At 36.9% G+C, this 17,915-nt stretch overlaps 1 protein-coding gene and 1 long non-coding RNA gene across 6 annotated transcripts in view; one reads left to right on the forward strand and one right to left on the reverse strand.

Moving 5' to 3' along the window:
- GPC6 (glypican 6) overlaps positions 1 to 17,915 on the reverse strand; it is a 773,736-nt gene that overhangs the window by 96,158 nt on the left and 659,663 nt on the right. The gene's annotated exons all lie outside the window — the stretch shown is intronic.
- The window catches only part of LOC104139285 (uncharacterized), a 48,446-nt gene that overhangs the window by 16,289 nt on the left and 14,242 nt on the right, over positions 1 to 17,915 (forward strand). For 2 of the 5 annotated variants that reach the window (XR_011138112.1, XR_011138115.1), the window contains exons 2-4: positions 12,291 to 12,459; positions 14,265 to 14,382; positions 14,533 to 14,761. This is a non-coding gene — a long non-coding RNA (uncharacterized lncRNA). Of the gene's footprint in view, positions 1 to 12,290; positions 12,460 to 14,163; positions 14,383 to 14,532; positions 14,905 to 17,915 lie in introns of those variants that run through there. The other 3 variants (XR_011138114.1, XR_011138111.1, XR_011138113.1) reach the window with 3 other exon arrangements.

Raw genomic sequence — 17,915 nt, forward strand, 5'->3', positions numbered from 1 at the left:
CCACTGTGAGGAGGTACCAGACCTCCTTTGTAACAGCAATAGCAGCTCTACAATAAGATGTGCACAATGCAGGGAAAAATATTCCCACAAAAATATTTCCAAATATTTCAAGAAAGATGGGAGTGGAAGCAGCATATCAGAAAGAGGCTCTTTTGCTAAAGCTGAAATAGTGGACTGCCATGGTGGCGAAAAACTCTAGCCAAAGCCTATTAGACACATGTGAATCTCTCTAATTCGTGGCAAAAGAAGGGCCACAGAAAAGGTTTGGCTGAATTGCCTTGAAGAGCTTCACATTGTTTAAAAGAATCTGGTCTCTCAGCTAAATACTGTCATTACGCAATTAATTGTCTCTCTACCTTTAGGGCACCATCTTTGATTATCCAGTTTTATGAATTCACTTAGAAAGAGAGATTGCACTATGTTCCTGCAGATGAAGGTTCTTGATGATCAGATAAAATAACACTTTTTCATATTCAGCCTAGTTATTTCATACTTAGCTAGTCATTTTGTATCAACTGCTCACATTCTCCATAAGCTTAGATGAGTCATCAATAAATAAGTATGGATCTTTGCGTGCACTGTATTTCTTTCCCTTCTCTCAAAAATGGACCTTTTTATGACTATCTCCAATCTCATCATATCCAAACACCACTTGATGGCACAGGAAATAAGATAATGACAAGCTATTTTGAAATGTACAGTACCCTGTCTATTACTACTTGTTTCCTGGAGTAAGAAGCAGACCACGTAAGCACAGTTTAGGGGAAAGAAAAATGTCACTCATAATGCTTCTGTTTTAGCTCTTGCATCACACACATCTGATTGAAAAAATTCCCAAATATCAGTAGAAGCATTACAATGCATTTTATTATGTCAGAAAATTAACACAGCAGCTGCCTTCATGTCTGCTTTTCCCCCAAAGAGCATAATCTCATGTACAACTTGGATTCAGTCACCAGAAAGACATTTTATTTACCAACAATCTGAGTTTGAAGCAAGAGTTTAAATAGACATTTATTTTATTCTAGATAGTGGAGAAGGACAAGAGACCACATATCCAAGGCTATTGAATTTCTAGCCTAATGTGTTTGTTTTCTTATCAAATTGTCAGAACAGACAGGTGTCTTCCACCCCTCAAGCTTTCAATAAAAGGCATCTGTACAATGCACTCTAAGGCATACGGATGACAAATCTTTCTCTATTACAGATAAGCCAGAGTAAAAGTACATCCAGGAGAGGGAGGGCCACCCAAAGTGCCTCACATCAGGTTCATCACCAGGAAAAAGAATAATCCCACAGTTGTTACATTACCAGCAGAGGAGCCAGGAGTCTGCTGGAAAACGCATGCATCAGACTAGGGATCAGAACATGGCCAGGGATGGTGTAGGGCTTTGTTTTGGCGATAAATGTCTTGCAGCTGTTAAGCAAGCCAGCTCTCTAGCCAGAGCTGACCAATTCTGCAGCACAGAACTGCAGAACAGAGGGCTTCACCCAATCCACTATGTTCTTGTGACAGTTTAAAAAAAAATTAACTAACTCCTTTGTTTGAATGATTTTCTTACTCGGTGCTTCATGCTGTCCCTAATGCACTATTATCAGTGCATTTCATAAACTCCTTTCTCTACTTGTCACTATTTATTTAAAAAATGATCAGAGAATTTTAATTGCAAAGTTCGTCTATTACTTTATGTCGAAATGTGAATGATAAAATAACTCCTTCTTTACATTGACTTTAGTGAGACATGAGCCTTTTTTACTTTTGACTATTATTACCTTATGGATCATTAAAGATTTGACCCTTTTCTACAAACTGTTTCCATAGAGAACACTGGAGGTTCACCCATTTGGATGTAGATGCACATCTGTTCTGCTCTGTTTAGGGCTCTGCTCTATGTGTGCATGCTCACGTGCATACGTGCACATCCATCAGCATGCGTGTAAATCTCATAATAGAAATTGTAAGTAAATAAACCTTTTACACAAGCAGTTGTATATCTGGCTGCAAACAGTAGTTTTTAGCTGCTCATATCAGTTAGGGTTAATATACTCACTAGCTATAGTACCTTTATAAATTTTAGCAGAAATCTCCAACTCTGTAAAAATATGGGCCCCAAAAGCCACACGGTAATTTTGTTTTGGTGTTTACAGTTTGGCTTGGTCTGTTTAACAAAGGAAACTTACTGAAATTTTACCTTTCCATTCCATTGCTAAACTTACACTAGACACTGGATGGCTTTGGGGATTAAGTACAGGACAGGAGAGTGTTATGTACATGAAGTGTTATTGGTATATTCTGTGCATCTGCAGGACCTGATTAGTTGTACTGCTTATAACCGATCAGCGCACGAGTCCAGCAAAGGAGATACATAGGCAGAGAAACGGGCAAAAGTCAGCGTTACCATCCCTCGAATATTCTAGCATTTTGCAGTGCATTTGCATATCAGAATTTTTTTTTGTGAGTACTATCATAATCTACAATTACTACCCACAGAGAGGGGAAAATGCTACAGAAAATAAGGAGATAAATTATGTAATGGTTTCTGCTTTACAACTTAGAAAATAGAGCAACTATCTGCTCCATTCCCTGGGGATACCTCACACGACAAGATGGGGCAGCTAGAAATCTCTCCAACGGGGTGACAGAGCATCCTGTGCATCAGGATGGAGAAGCCATGCTGTCTCATGATCACCAGCTCCGAGCTGGGAGATCCTGAGCTGCCCAGTCCTGTGTATGGTGCAGGACATGCAGGAGTGCAACAGTCTCCACGGCAGTCTGCATTGCAGGGCTGAGGATGTACCCCGCAAGCTTTTAGGCACTTGCTCTACTCCACAAGCTTTCAAATGGAGCTGGAACGATACAAAATACCTGATTAAATGGTTTTGTTTTGACAAGCTAGCGTTTTCCATAGAAGTACTTTTTGTCAGCACTTTCGTGACTCAGTCTCGTTGGGAGCAGACCAACTGGAACACGCTGATGCATGTTTTCACCCAACAGCATAACTCTGAGAAGGCCATGTCTGAATGGGCAGTAAAACTAATCCACTCGTTCCATCCTTATGGATGTTAATCACAATTGTGCATGAGGCACATTGGCAGGGAAGTGAGAGGACGTCCTCACCTAACTTTTCCTGTTCACAGAGGATTTCATTATGCGAGGTCTGCATTCTTTTCACTTCAATGGGTTTTCAGTGAAAAAATACTGTAATACAAGCGGTGAACTGAACAATGATAGCCCTTGTGTCTGAGCTGTGGTGTGTATCAGCGCATGCAGAACCTTGGACGGACGGGCTGGCATTTATCTACGACCACGGCTGTGGAGGGAACGCAGTGGTTGTTTCATGTGACAGTAAAACATCAGAACCCTAACTATACAATATGACCTTGATTTAAAACTAGTTACAAGTCTGCTGTATTGGAAGAATTCCAGAAATGATCCCACAATTTTATAGAAAATGGGGACAAAATGTAATGGATTCAATTCTGCCTACGATAAGCAATTTAAGGCCTTGAAAAGACCCATAAAGAATAGTTTCAGGCATGGATGAACTACATGGGCATTATCCCTACTGATTAACAGACACAGTATTCGGACAAGCACTTTCACTCTGATTGAAGATACGAGGTGCACACTTTGATCAAAATAAATTAGATGACCACACGGTAACACTTTTCCAACTAGGCACCTCGTTAACTGTGAGTGGAAGATGACGAGAGCAGGAGCTGAATTTGTGACCCGTGTACAATGGGAAGGAAGTCGAAAGGAGATCAGTGTCATTATCACAAATGCAAATTGATCTTTAGGTTATACGAAATTACTTCTATTTGCACTTAAAAGTCACTAATATTAAATAAATAGATATTTTCTTCCAGTGTTATGACAGCGTAAACACAGGGCTTCTGGCCCTGTCCTCACACATGGGAATGGCTCAGCATCTCTTGCACTTGGACCTCAGCTTTTGATCCTCCTCAGCCCAAGTAGTCCAAAGGCACCTCTCCGTGTCTCTGGAGAGTTGCTGTGACTCAGAGCCCAGAAAGGCTGCAGCCTCACAGCACCCTGAGGGTGATCACCCGCCCATCTGCCCATATGGGCCAGTGAAAGCCTCCGCCAGCCCCGTACCAATAGCTTATGCATGCTGCCTCCACGCAAAACCCTGCTGAATCCAAAGCCGGGAGACTTCTTCCAACTCCCTCCATCTCATCACTGGTTTTCTGTTCAACTTTGATTTATCATGCTTAAACTTAGGTGCTAAGCTGAAGTACCTGAGTTTCAAGCTAGACTAAATCAGTGCGTGCATTAGAAAATCACTGACACCAGTGACTGCATGAAGCTATTTTCCCTTTATTTTAGTGGTCATCATTTAGCACTCATGCAATGGTCTGACTGTACAAATAAACTTAGCGTTATGTGTTTTTGAGCTAAGTTCTCTACAGAGGAGTAACGCAAGAGTGCCATGAGAATGAACTGCTCAGCAGGGCAGTGGCAAGCATAAAGTCAGCTGCCCTCTTGATTTTTCCCATTAAACCACATCTTTATCCACAGTCTAGTCTGTTGTGCAGATTGTCAAGTGAGCCCAGTTTGAAAATAATAAAGGCCCTCCTCCTTCCCTCACATTAGTTCTGTCTTCAAATGAACAACAGGAAGAGTCTCAGAGAAAACAACTGCTTCTGCAGCAGAGCTACAGCCTCTGGGTTTCTGATAATTTCAGGTTTAACTTTCAGATTTCCTTTCTTTTTCTCTCCTTGAGAGGCACTTTCTTTGTTAACTAGATAGCGAATGCAATTATTTACAGCAGGAGTTACATCAATACGCACAATTTAGGTGCCAGTTATGACGAGCAGAGTTCAACTTCGTTACTGACTGAGTGCTGGTAGTCCCGCTTTTGAACCCTCTTAAATTAAATAATTATTTGCAGCAGCCACGGAGACTGAGGATTTTCTTAAAAATATTATTATGTTGATTTGTGCTGTAACATTTTTTTTTCACATGTATAGATCAGTATTACTGCTGAGATTTTTCTCCTTTCTCAAGGAGATAGTCACACACTTCCTTTAGCAAATATCCATGGTCACAAAATAAAACCCTGTTCAAAGGTTGCCTTTCCAAAACAAAAATTCAGATCTGACTTTTCATCTATATTTATAGTTAATACAAGACTATTTTAAAAATATATTGCATTTATAAGTTGTCCTCATATACTCTCTTTCTCTTCCTGTAAGTGCCCTACTTCTCTCTCACTCTCTCTCTCTAGACCTCTTCTTCTTAGACCTCTCTCTTTTTTATATATACAAGTAAAACTTTTATAGAAAACAGATGGTCTGGTAAAGTTACTATCGACTAAAAAGGCAAAACATGAAACAGAATGGGTCATATTATTACCTAATTTATGTCCATAAAATCATTCTATTAACTTCAAAGTAGACGTTCAAATCTGTGGGATTTAACTACGCATTGAAGTGAGTTATGCACAGGCAACCCAAAAAATAACAATTATTCTACAATAATTCTACTTAACTAGGAAAACCATTCATGAGGAAAAGTTTGCAGCCGAACGTTGTTTATATAAGATTAAAGACAATAAATAAATATTCAAAGAGGCATTACTCTTCTCTTCTTTAGTCTGCTCATCAAGAGATGATGACCTTTTTAATCCTTTTAAGCTTACTTTTAGGTGATACCAGTTTTTTAACTCCTGTGGGCTATTTATACTTAAGTTCTTTTTCTCTTTCATGGGGAAAATAAATCAACCAGCTGTTATTATTGTAACTCCTTAAATCAGTGAACCAATATTATATGCTATCTAATGAGCTGGCAGAGCACACAATGCCAATACTCTTTGCATCTTTGTTCAGTATATACCATGATCCCATTCAGATTTTGAAAGCATATTTTGTAGTCATTTCAGATTTTGATTCACACAAGCTGTTGACAATTTACAACAGCAGATACTACACACATATTAAACAGCTGAGATCACAGTTTAATCTGCCTGCAAGTCATCTTTTATAGTCTCACACAAGCATTTTTCTAACTTCAGATTCTAACCTTTACAATAGTGGTCATATGTTGATATGTTATCTCACAATTAAAAAAAAAAAATCCTTACTCCTAAAAAGTAACCTTCAAGAACTTTACATTTGCTTTATAAATGCAAAAAAAAAAAAAAAAGGAGTGCTTGCAACGTTTTGAATCTATGATTCATTTCGTGCCAATTGTTTACAAGCTAGGAGAGCATAAAACTTTTAAAGACAGGGCAATTTCTTTGCAAAACATGGATTTCTGTGTCATTAAAAAGCGGTTTACAAGGTCTCTCAGGCCGTCACACCTGGCATAAAGCTTGTTGTTAATCTTAACGTCAATGTCACGATATTATAGACTTATAACATTGACTTCAATGTTGCAAATGTAGATATATATTGGGTGATGTGATGGGAACTAGTGACGTGTGTGTATGCATGTGTGTAACAGTGGGGTTGAACAGTGGGGTTAACTTATTTTATTTTAGTTGGAATGCAAGAAAATAAATAGACAGATATTCTACTGGTTTCTCTGATAATTTAAATCAAAGTTTAAACTAAACACTGTCTCATGAAAGAAGTTTTTGAAGGATGAATGGAGTAGTCAGTTCTCTAAAAAAAGAGGCAAATTTGTAAAAAAGCTGGTCTATCCAACCAAAGGAATCTGCCTGCACTAGAGAGATTTTTCTGTCTTAAAAATGATGCTGTTTGAAGCTTTTCTGCATTTACTTATTTGAACTGCTTGGCTCTCCACTTCCTCTCTGTGTACTCACTCATAAGCAAAAATAGTAATTTGTGTAAGCTTGCAATTATGGTTTTCTACAGAAATATTTGCATGCAAATGGTTTTGACTCTTTCACTTTGAAAAAAAAAACACTTAAAATTTCTTTTTATGAAAAGGAGCTAGCAAGAACTTCTTAAAAGAATTAGTACATTATGGAAAGGACAGGCCGACTTTATTTCAAGAATTCGTGGTGAGTTAATAGTAAGAAACAGTGTCACTTTGTTTGGCATAGAGGATTTCCTATTAAATGTCAAAATGACAAGTAGCACAATGGGAGAACAGTAAGAAAACTAGACACAGGAGAAGAGACACGTTTTAAACTAATACCTGAAACAAGCGTTTCAGGTATTAGTTCAAAATACCTCAAGGTATTTTAACAAGGTAAAGTGAAGGGCTGTTCTACATGACCAGAGATGAAGAGGCAAAAGTTTTTATAATAATTCTGGCAAGATTGTGTGACGAGAGACTAGTAGTATTGGGCACAAAGAAAAGAAGCAGTAAGAGAGCTCGGATAGAATTTGTTAAATTCTGAAAAAAAGGAAAACAATTCTGAAGAGAGATTTGGATGGTGTTGCTTTTGACTGTGAGAAACAGCAAAGCAAGAAGAGAAAAACAAAGTTTTCAGGAGAGAGCACTCAAACGTGCTGAACATTTACATGACAAAACAGCAGCTGCAATTGCAGATATACTCCCAGAACGAAATTTGCCTCTGCTGAAATGAATAGCTAAACTCCTGTTGATTTCAAGAGAACCAGCATTTCAATTCTAGATAATATATGTGTGCAATAGGCATAGGAGATTGCTGTACATATACCACAATTAACCACAGAGGACTACTTTTACTTTGTTTTTGATCTTGCGTTGTGTGCCAGGCAATCTAAGATAATTTGTAAAAGATGAAAAAAAAATGAGTAGATCAAAACGTTCTTTATCCTCTAGCCACTGCTTGTTTTATGAGACTAAAAACTACTAGTCAAAATCATGAAATCATATATTATTATTTTGTTTAGCTTGCAGTGTAATTATCACAAGCCATTTTAAAAATCCTTTCACTGCCAATGTTCAGTAACACAGCAGTGTGCATTTTATAACAGTAAGATAAGCAAAAAACAAAGATAAATAATGACACTGATGTCTTTTAACCAGCCCTTTGTTTCTTGTAATGGAAAGTTCATAATAAAAACTAATCAAAGAATAAGATTTTAAAACATGCATAACTACTGCATATAACTATTTATGGTTTCATTCTACAGTAATTTTTCTATGCTCTAAAAAATAACAACCAAAAAGACATTTTAGAATTAATACTCTATATATTCATATATGCTAAAATAGCATTACTTTCATATATTGCTTTCCAGATATGAGCTTAAAAGATTTTTTTCAAATATTCTTTTTAATGGCAAAACAGAAGAATTTTTTAACTTAACCATTAACCATGGACTTAAGCATTTTTAAAATTGGTTTTTGAAAATCTTTTTTTTCCATCTCTTAAATTATCAAGTAAAATTTACACATTTTGAGGGTCTCAGTCTATCCTCTCCATTTATGTTGAAGCTACATGACTAAATGACCAGTTACTTCATATTTGACTGGAAATAACTGCTAGGTTCAGAGGAGATTGACGGTCAGTATAGGAGAATGCAAGACAACACCTTTGATTTTTATGGTATTCATCTAATTCAAAGCTGGATGCCCCATAAATGTCATAGACAGGCTGGCCGAAGTGAACCTCTAGGTAAGGAAAAGGTATTTTTTCTTTAAGGAGAAAACTCACATTCTAATATCAGTTCTAATGTTTGGCTACTTTGTCTTCTTACAATTTTTCCTTGCAAATGTCATGTTAAATGGCAGATGAAATGTGAGTGTTAAAAATGTTTAATGTATAAAAAATGTGCTCAGATAGCATCTCTACTCATGTTAAATATATTGCTTTCCTATAGGAATACTAGAGATAATTTGGCTCCACAAACTCCTCATCAAATTTTCCTTCCATGTAAATGTTTTAAAATAAATGTTTATAATAAAATCAGTCTTTTTGACCTTGGCAAAGAATTAAAAACAATACATTGACTTCTCTTGGGGAACGGAGAAGAGCATTAATACTTTTTGCATTGGTCTTAAATCAAATGTGTTTTCTTAGAGAATTTTACTTCTGCTACAAAAAAAGAAATAATGCAGCACAAATGAGAAAGAAGACCAAGCCCTTTAGATACATAGTAAAAATGATGAACTAAAATAGCAAAGAACAAGACCTGCAAAAGGAACTGACATACGAATTTAATAATGTGAGATTTATACCTCTTTATTTAACATCTTTCCCCACTTCTCAGCCCAGACCCTGTCTAAAGTGTTTAAATTTATACTTACAATGACAGTGTGGTCTTTACTTGTGTATAAAGGCATTGCCAAATAAGCAAAAAAGAAAAAAAATCCTATTTAAACCTTTTTTTCTCATTCCAATAAGAATATTTAAAAAGAAACACTTTCATTCCTGAAGGTTACAAAAATGAAGGCTACTTAGTTTTGCTTAGATGCAGACATACGGTATCTTTATGGGTCAGATGTAGACAGACCCAAGCGTTCTCTGCCAGAACTCCAAAATGAAAGACAGGATATATTAGCTCAGTGTCGTGTCATGTTCACACAAACGCATAGCTCCTGGATGGGAGAGCACTCCAGTAGGTCTGCACTTGTCCGGGTAGGCATGTCTGCAGATAGGCGAGTGCTGTGTGGGTTCTACTCAGTGCAACTGGTGTGTATCACTCCCTCGTCAAGGTATATGCCTCTGCCTCTTGGTTCCTTTCCAAAGACACACCTATTGCTTTTAAAATACCTCTAATTCTTATGATTAAGAAACAAGCCTGGTTTGCATCCAAAACGTTTCTCAGATTCTGTATCTTGGCACATGCTGTGACTACATCCCAACAGCACAAGCCTCAGACTTGCGTTTGGTTCTCTTGCATTCCCCGGTTTCCATAGAGGAGAAAATCAGATATGTGGTTGAATGAGAGCCACTGGGCATGTCAGCACGTCCCCAGTCTGGATGACCAAGTGTCTGAGACGCTTGCTTGCATCTTTATGGTAGGGATTTGTTCTAGGGCCTATGCACAACGTGAAGTTACTGTGGAGCTGACCAATGTGTCTGCATATCACTGAAACTACCAAGAATATCTTTAGGGAGGACAACGTAGAACAAGTATTCTACAAAAGATATTTCAGCCAAGTACCTAAAAAATAGGACTTGGGGGTCTAATTTATTTCAATGGCTGCTAACAGAAGCGCTAAATGTGTTATGAGGTTAAAATGGCTGTCCATTTAACTGCATAAAGTCCTGCAAGGAAGAAGACACACCACTGTGGTGTTCCGTATTGCTTACTTTCATTGGTAATTCTCTTGGTACAGCAGAAAGGGATGCTGATTAGGATGGCTATGTGTCACCTTATTTTTGCCTCTTGAGAAGGCCTCAGTTTTCAGGCTGATTTGAGAAACACTGTTAAAAAAGAGTTTGAAAGCTCTTTTCAATGCACGGTACTCTTGACCTGCAGCAGACTTCGCTCTTTCCAGCAAAGTTTGGATAGTAGTTTTACTATCCACACAAGGTTTCATTAGCGCACAGGTTGACACTGCTAAGTCACGTTTCTGTGCAACAACCAGAATTTTAACCCAGGTTTCTAGAGGTGAAGAGCTAGAGTATATTCCACAGTTCCATTTATGACTTCCCCTACACTCTCCTTCTTCCATAATTTTGAAAAACTAGATAACACTAAGTGAAACCACTAATGCTGAATTCCAACCAGACTAAATCAATCTGTAATTAATATTTTATAGGCTTACTTCACAGTTTGGTAATGTCATATCGGTCTCCACAATAACAGGCTGTGGGGTCTAGTCTTCTATACATACACCTAAGGATTTACATGGTTGCTTCCCACTATTATTAATGGAAACGGCCACATATATTCAAATAATATAGAAACAGAAAACAGGATGGGATATAAGGGAAGAGAGTTGCTAAGTATCATGCAAGTGAAAGCTAATACAGAAGTATTACTTATTGCTATACACAACACATAAAATTGCTACACTGATTTATGTAGCATTAAATAAATAAGTAGGTGGTTTAAGTTTTATGGATGCTTAAGGTAGTTTTAGGAGTTGTAAATGGCTGTACTGGGTCAGACAAAAGGTTCTCATAACTCACTATTCTCTAGCAGTGTCTACTAGCAGATGCCTAGGAAAGCCTGTAGGAACAAGACAAGTGCATACTGAAACACCCCTGAAGCCCCAAACTGCCAGACGAATATTTTTGTATTTGATAGTCCTTACCTGATTTTTTTCTTGCATATGTTTGCTTAACTATGTGTTAACCTATGTAAAATTTTCTGGGAACCACAGTATCATTTGGCAGTGAGATGTGCAGCTTAATTATGCCATATCTGGAAAAGCACTTCCTTCTGTTTATTTGCCATCTGCTACCTGTTGATTTCTTCTGATATTTCTCACTTCATGTACTATGACAGACAGGAAATAAATACTCTGTGCACATTCTCCTTGCTTCCTGGTGTCTTACAGATCACTGCAATTTCTCCCCGGAGGGGTCTCTATTCTAAGATGAAGAATATACATTCTGAGCTGAAGGTCCATATAATCATTCCTAGTATGGAAGAATTTCTGTATCTTTGTTCATCCTCTTTGCCCCTTTCTTTAGCATATTTAGCCTTACTTGAGTTTTTTTGAGATACAGAAGACAGATCTTTAAAAAGTACTTAACGTTAATCAGTATTACAGTTTGGATGCAGAGCTGAAACATTATATATGGGCTTCTGAACAAGGATCTACTTCAGCATACAATATATAGCGACACCAATGTGATTATTTTTTGTATGTTGATGACATTACAGACCTTAGGACAATTGTATGTGAGTAGCTGCAGTTCCCATCTAAAGTTCTATGTTTTCATGTGTAGTGAATTACAGGTCTGATAAACACATCACACCTTAAGTGTGGTTTCATATTTTACATTTATCTACATACTGACCAAAAGACTTTCTGTTGTATGGCAGCACTCAACACCAATTGTTCATATTGTGAAAAGATGTTCTGTTCTCCAGATTCATAAGAGCAAGGTGACAGACTTGTTAAGGAAATGCATGGTTATTACTCAGATATTTTTAGAGGATCTCTCATGTGACATTGGAAAACATAAATCTTAATTTTTTTGGTCATCCTTGAATGTGAAAGGATACGAATGTGATAAAAATACAACCATATTTGATTCTTTCCGATGTTTAAATCTTGGGACAGTTAGCTTGAATGCTCTGACGGATCTCAGTGATTGTACTAATACAGACACAGCTGGGACGTAGACAATTAGACTAAATAACTTCTCATGGTACATGACAGCCATATTTTGTCCAGTTCTAAAATAAGACTTCAGATGCAATGGAATTGTTTTGTAAACAATATGCTACTTTATGTTTCACCTTAGGCTTGTCTCATCTCACCTGCAACATTTCAGATGGAGACAGCACTGGAGAAGAATAAAACACAAAATTATCCGAGTCTAACGAAAATAAGGTGTGTAGGTTCACCTCCTCCATGTACTGATCACAGCAAATTTAAATGATCTAACATTCTACAGGAGTGATATTCACCAGGTGTGTGCTATTCCACTTTCTCAACTGTTAAAGTAGTTTTCTGTTCAAAATGATTTTGATTTGTACAGGTTTTAATGCCATGCATCCCCTTTGTCTCCTGGGACTACTATAGCCACGAGCATAGCTAGACCATTTAGACTAACAGCCCCTAGATTTAAATACCATGGAGCTGGGTCAGTTCTCAGGACAAATCCCCTGTTCTTCAGTTCACTCCCTCAGCTGGTCTGAGAGCACCCAAGAGTGCAGGAAATATTAAAGCACAAGAACAGACTCACCTTCCTTGTGCAGGGAGAATGAACTGGGGGGATGTGTATGACAGCCAAGATAACTGAGGTCCTGTGCTTTGAACTGATTGATCAAAGAGGCAGATGGCCTCTATTTTTATTAATATTTCTATAACTAGTGTTAGAATAACAATAGCGATGATGAAGAGGTTTGATACTCATACATGTTAAAAAAATGCTATGTAGGCTTGGATTAGAGGCGCTATTCCAAATTTTTCATAAAAAAAGAAAGTGAAATTGAAATTTTAAAATAAAATTGTTTAAATACACATATGCATCTCACTAACCTATTTATTATTCAAAAAAACGAGCACTCATGTTCATGGAATGTTCACGCAATGAACATTAGATGATACTCAGCAGTATCAGGCAAAATAATTATAATTAACTGAGACTGATTTACCACTCAAGGTCCTCCGATTCAAATATTTCACATTACCATATTCATTTACCTAAATTTAGCATTTATCCACCTGTTTCTAACATGCAGCTACAGAAAGGTCAGACTATAAACTCATACTTCTATAGTTTATTTACCAGGATAATTTAACTCTATATAATACCTACTTCTCACTTTTTTTTTTTTTTTAAGAATTGGTCATTATTTCTATTCAGCATGTTCCACTCTCCAAGTGGAAGCCATCATCAAACGCAATACTCAGATGTTGGTCTTAGCCAGACCATGTACTCAAATCCTAGGGCTTGAATCAAATTTATGTCTGAATTATCAGGTTTCTATTCTGAAACTAAGATTCCAGTTTCCAAGATAGGATGACTTGTCATCAGAACAATATTTACTGGGATAATTTTACCAATATATTTCTTTGCATGGATGCTCTTATTTCTGAGTAATTTCTGAATTTCTCCCGTGTGGTGAGTTATGTTCTTCTAACAATGGCAGTATAATTATGCTTCCCCATTTCAGCATGGAAGCAAAAGCTAAGCTTCATTACCAGTCTGAAATAAGTAAACAGTATCGCTTTTTGTAAGATGAAATGAAATGCATCTGTGCTTATTTAAGAAAAAGGAAAGAAAATAGAACTTTTCAGACTTGGTGCTTTTCGGTATTGTAGCCTTCTTACACCACTCCAGTTACAAGGTAGGTTGAACAAGTGGGTTTAAGCAGCTCCCCCAGAGTGCTACAGTAGCAGATACTGGTACTGCCTCTGTCCCTCCATAGACCCTGCATTAAATGAAAAATCCTCGTCAAGTCAGTGAGAGATAATTGCCTCTGTTCTATGCCTGCAGAATCACACCGAATTCTGGTGAAATGTTTAAGAATATTGAGTAACTCTGAATTGGGCTGGAAATGCAATTAAGAAGGTCCAAAGGTGATTTAAAGACACCTGTGCTCTGGCTCCTTGAAAAAGATGGAATGGTAAATTTGACCAACTGCATTTTATGCTTTGCAAATTTTCAGGACTTTGCATAAATGAAAAAAAATATTAAAGACCAAAATGCTGTCAAAGTAATTTCAGCAAGTCCCTACTGGGATGTTTAAAATCTGTCATTTGAATTCAGCATTCAACCTCCCTGCACGATGAACAGACAGTATAACTAATGGGACTGTAGGATACCTTATGACCTGACTGTCAGCGAAGCCATGTGGATTGATGGAAGACTGGCACACTCACACCTGGTAAGACGCATGGACTCGTGCTGGGTTGCAATTAGCACATACATTCTCATTCGTTATTGTCTCTTTAATCCCCTTTCCTTATTTTTTTTAATTAAGTATTAAGAGACTTTCTCAAAGACAAAAATTTTCTCTCTGTTTATTTCCCTACAGATGAAAATAAGCCCTCAACAGTAACCTGTGTTTAAACTCAGCCAATATATGGCATTTCTAAAACACAAACAAGCTCTCCGTGGTATTCTGTAACATGGAAACAGTGTAGGTACAGCAGCAAAAGAAGAGAAAGCATTCATATTATTCAAGATGCATCCAGCTCATCCTCCAGCTGAGCCCGGATAGATTTGAGGAGACATGAAAGCACCACATGCTCAGCCCTACTTTGGTATTGTTTGTTCATCCCTGTTGCTATGTGAAAAGATTCCCATGCTTATTATAAAAGTTGACTTTAGAACACCCTAGCAAAAATCTGTCACTATTTACTTCATTTTTCCTGATACGAAATATATGCAGGTTTTTTCCATTAAATATGTCTAATGTTTGCTATATTTCTTTGAACAAGATACATACACATATATAAAACAAATGGTGGAGATAATTAAGTTTACTCAGGAGACAAAGCTTTTTCATGATTCTTGCTGACGTGAGTACATCTAATGGTTAGTATTTTGGGACTGTATCTTTATCTGTCTTTGAAAAGCACATAGTCTACTCTGTATGCTACTATAACAAAAATATAACCAGCATGTCACAATTCTTATGTTGTCCTTCTCTGAAAGAACAAATGTGCCTGGGCGTATTGGCAGCCTTGCAGAGTTTACTGCCAGTCTTGGAATTGTGCTCAGGAATCTCATCATTCCTGTTTTGGACTTTTTTTTTAAAGTTACTTCAGGATCACTATTGGTTGTAAAGACAACCTTGATACGTGAATTGAGTTGATATTAGGGTTTGTAGGCTCTGAATAGAGCAAACTTTCTTAGTTATTTCACCCAATACCTCCCAGAGTCCATAGCTGGGTGGTTGTAGAAGCTTTTACATTTATCTGAAATAATTCAGAAGCTATAAAGTCCATGCAAACAATTAAACCAATCTCCCATCTCCTTTCTTGCTGTACTGAGACCTGTCTACAAGTATATTTCGACCTTCACTTTCTCCTGCAATGAGTTACTATTAAACATTGGGAGGCAAAATCCAGGCTACAGGGATTTAAACTCTCATCAACTACCTTCCTGAATTCCCAGTTACCTACAGAGCACAGGAGGGAAATTTATACTCAGTTACCAAGCCAGCTCTGCACTGATAACACTTCTGTTGCTGAACTTTTTGGAGAACACTGTGAAAACAGTGCTGTTAAAGATAAACACTAACGATCATTTCCCTCATTGTATAGTTTGTCTTAGAAAATCAGTCTTGAGAGGAATCAACACAGCACAAGGATAGCAGAGTTTAGCTGTATCAAAAAGCATAAGAAAAATGTAAAAATAAAGTTTCTTTGAGAATTTAGGTTATCTTTTCTGTAATAGTATGCATTTTAACACCAAATGGAACATGCCCTGGCAGCAGGGAAGAAGATATCTCTTTAATTAAAAAGTTACAATACATGGTTAACAAGTTGTAAAGAGTGGATGCTAAATAGGCAGAAAAATGATTTCTATTAGCAAAGTAATAATCCCCAATGAAATATAGCAAATGCCATTTCTATCCCATGAACAGTTTAATGTATTTTCTTGCTCATTTGCCTCTGTTTGCACAGTACACACAGCAACTACATAACTGAGGCTAGGTCAAAATTGATACAAGATCAAAACATTTCTGACTTTTATTTAGCAACTTAATAGAATGTGAGGAAACTTCCCTTTCTGAGCAGCATTTGACATGCACTCTCCACAGGGTTGCACATGACCTCCATTAACTGTAAAGCAGTGCAGAATAAATCTAACGATCATGTTATTCCTCTTTCCACTTTCCATAAGTGATGCCTTATCGCCTAAATGATATCATTGCCCAAGTGTTTCAAGAAGTTTAATTAAATGTATCACTTCCAATATATTCCTTGGGCAAACAGACTACCATAGGGGCACATAAAGAATGTGAACATTAATTGCATTTGAGATTAGCTTCGTTGAATTGAATTCTCACACACTGATACCCTTTGTACTTAAGCCATAAATATCAGGCATTTCTACATCCAACTATTGGCAGGTCTACTGTAAAGTAGTATTCCCACTAGAACACGAGTCTACTCAAGAAAAAGTTCCAGCTAGCAGAAGTGCCTTCTTACAGATGACCAATGAGACAGAGCTTCTTTTTTGATAACCTTTTCAAACAAAGTATTTCTGCTCAATATCATTCCATTAACCACCTCTGCATTAAAGAACTGGAGATGAATAAAACCCTATAATTTTCTAAACCACCCCAAAATTTCAAAAAAAAAAAAAAACCAAAGCAAGGACACTTAATGAAAAATCCAATTTGCTGATAAATTAATTAAATTCCCTACCGGCCCAACCCTGACTGAATGTGTCCCATGTGGGAGAGACTGAAAGATGAATTTGCTAATTAATGTTAATACAGAGATTGCAACAATTAGAAGAATAGACTCACAGCAAAATATCCTTCTTTCACTCAGTGAGTACAAGCATGGTAACTAAATCTTTACATTTGCAAGAGTTGTTATAAATTAAACAATTCCATTAGACACAACACAAGTAATCATATTGCAGTCTCCTTGTGGAGTTAAATGTAAGCCGAGTGAGGAATTTCTGTTCATTCTGGATTTACATTTAATCATGTCCCAATATCTTGAGTACCATGTGAAAATCATAAGGGATTAGTACTACTGTGGAGCCTAAAAGATTATTGTACCTGAACATCTTTTCCAGGCATTTTCTAATGGAGACTTTTAATGGTTTGTAATTAATTGATCTTTAAAATTGTATTTCAATGAGTAGAATTCAGTGGTAAATAGAAAACTGGATAAACTCACCTGTATGGTGTTATACGCTAGTAAGAAGTAGGAAAGCTCCAGACAGCTCAAATTAAAAGTGGTTGCATTCCTTTTACCTGTGCTTGCTGTCACCCTGATAAAGTTCATCTTTACAATAAGTAGCTGAAGCCTATATAGACAGTGGTGATTTGCCTTATTTCTTCCTCGGTTTAATAGCTCTGTTTTAAAAATTAATTCTGGATGAAGTAAGTGTCTTAGCCTACACAAGGAGATATATTAATATCACTTATAATTTTATTAAGATTATTGGTTTCTACATGAAAGCAAAAATAGTGCAAAAGACATTTGCCAGTTCCTGATGTTCTTAAAGTTTCTATAAATTACTTCTTTCAGATTGTTTATGATATATTTCCATTTTGCCACCATGCTATCTCTTAATTACTGATCAATATGACTCTAAATATAGATCTACTCAAAGGGTAGACTATAAGGAGCCATAATGGACTACTGAGTAACTGATGTCTGTTAACAAGTCCATAACCATGTATTTACTATAGGAGATACTTTACTATGGCTCCAAAGGAGCTATTAT

Source organism: Struthio camelus, chromosome 1 (assembly GCF_040807025.1).
Source record: "Struthio camelus isolate bStrCam1 chromosome 1, bStrCam1.hap1, whole genome shotgun sequence".
Taxonomy (NCBI): domain Eukaryota; kingdom Metazoa; phylum Chordata; class Aves; order Struthioniformes; family Struthionidae; genus Struthio; species Struthio camelus.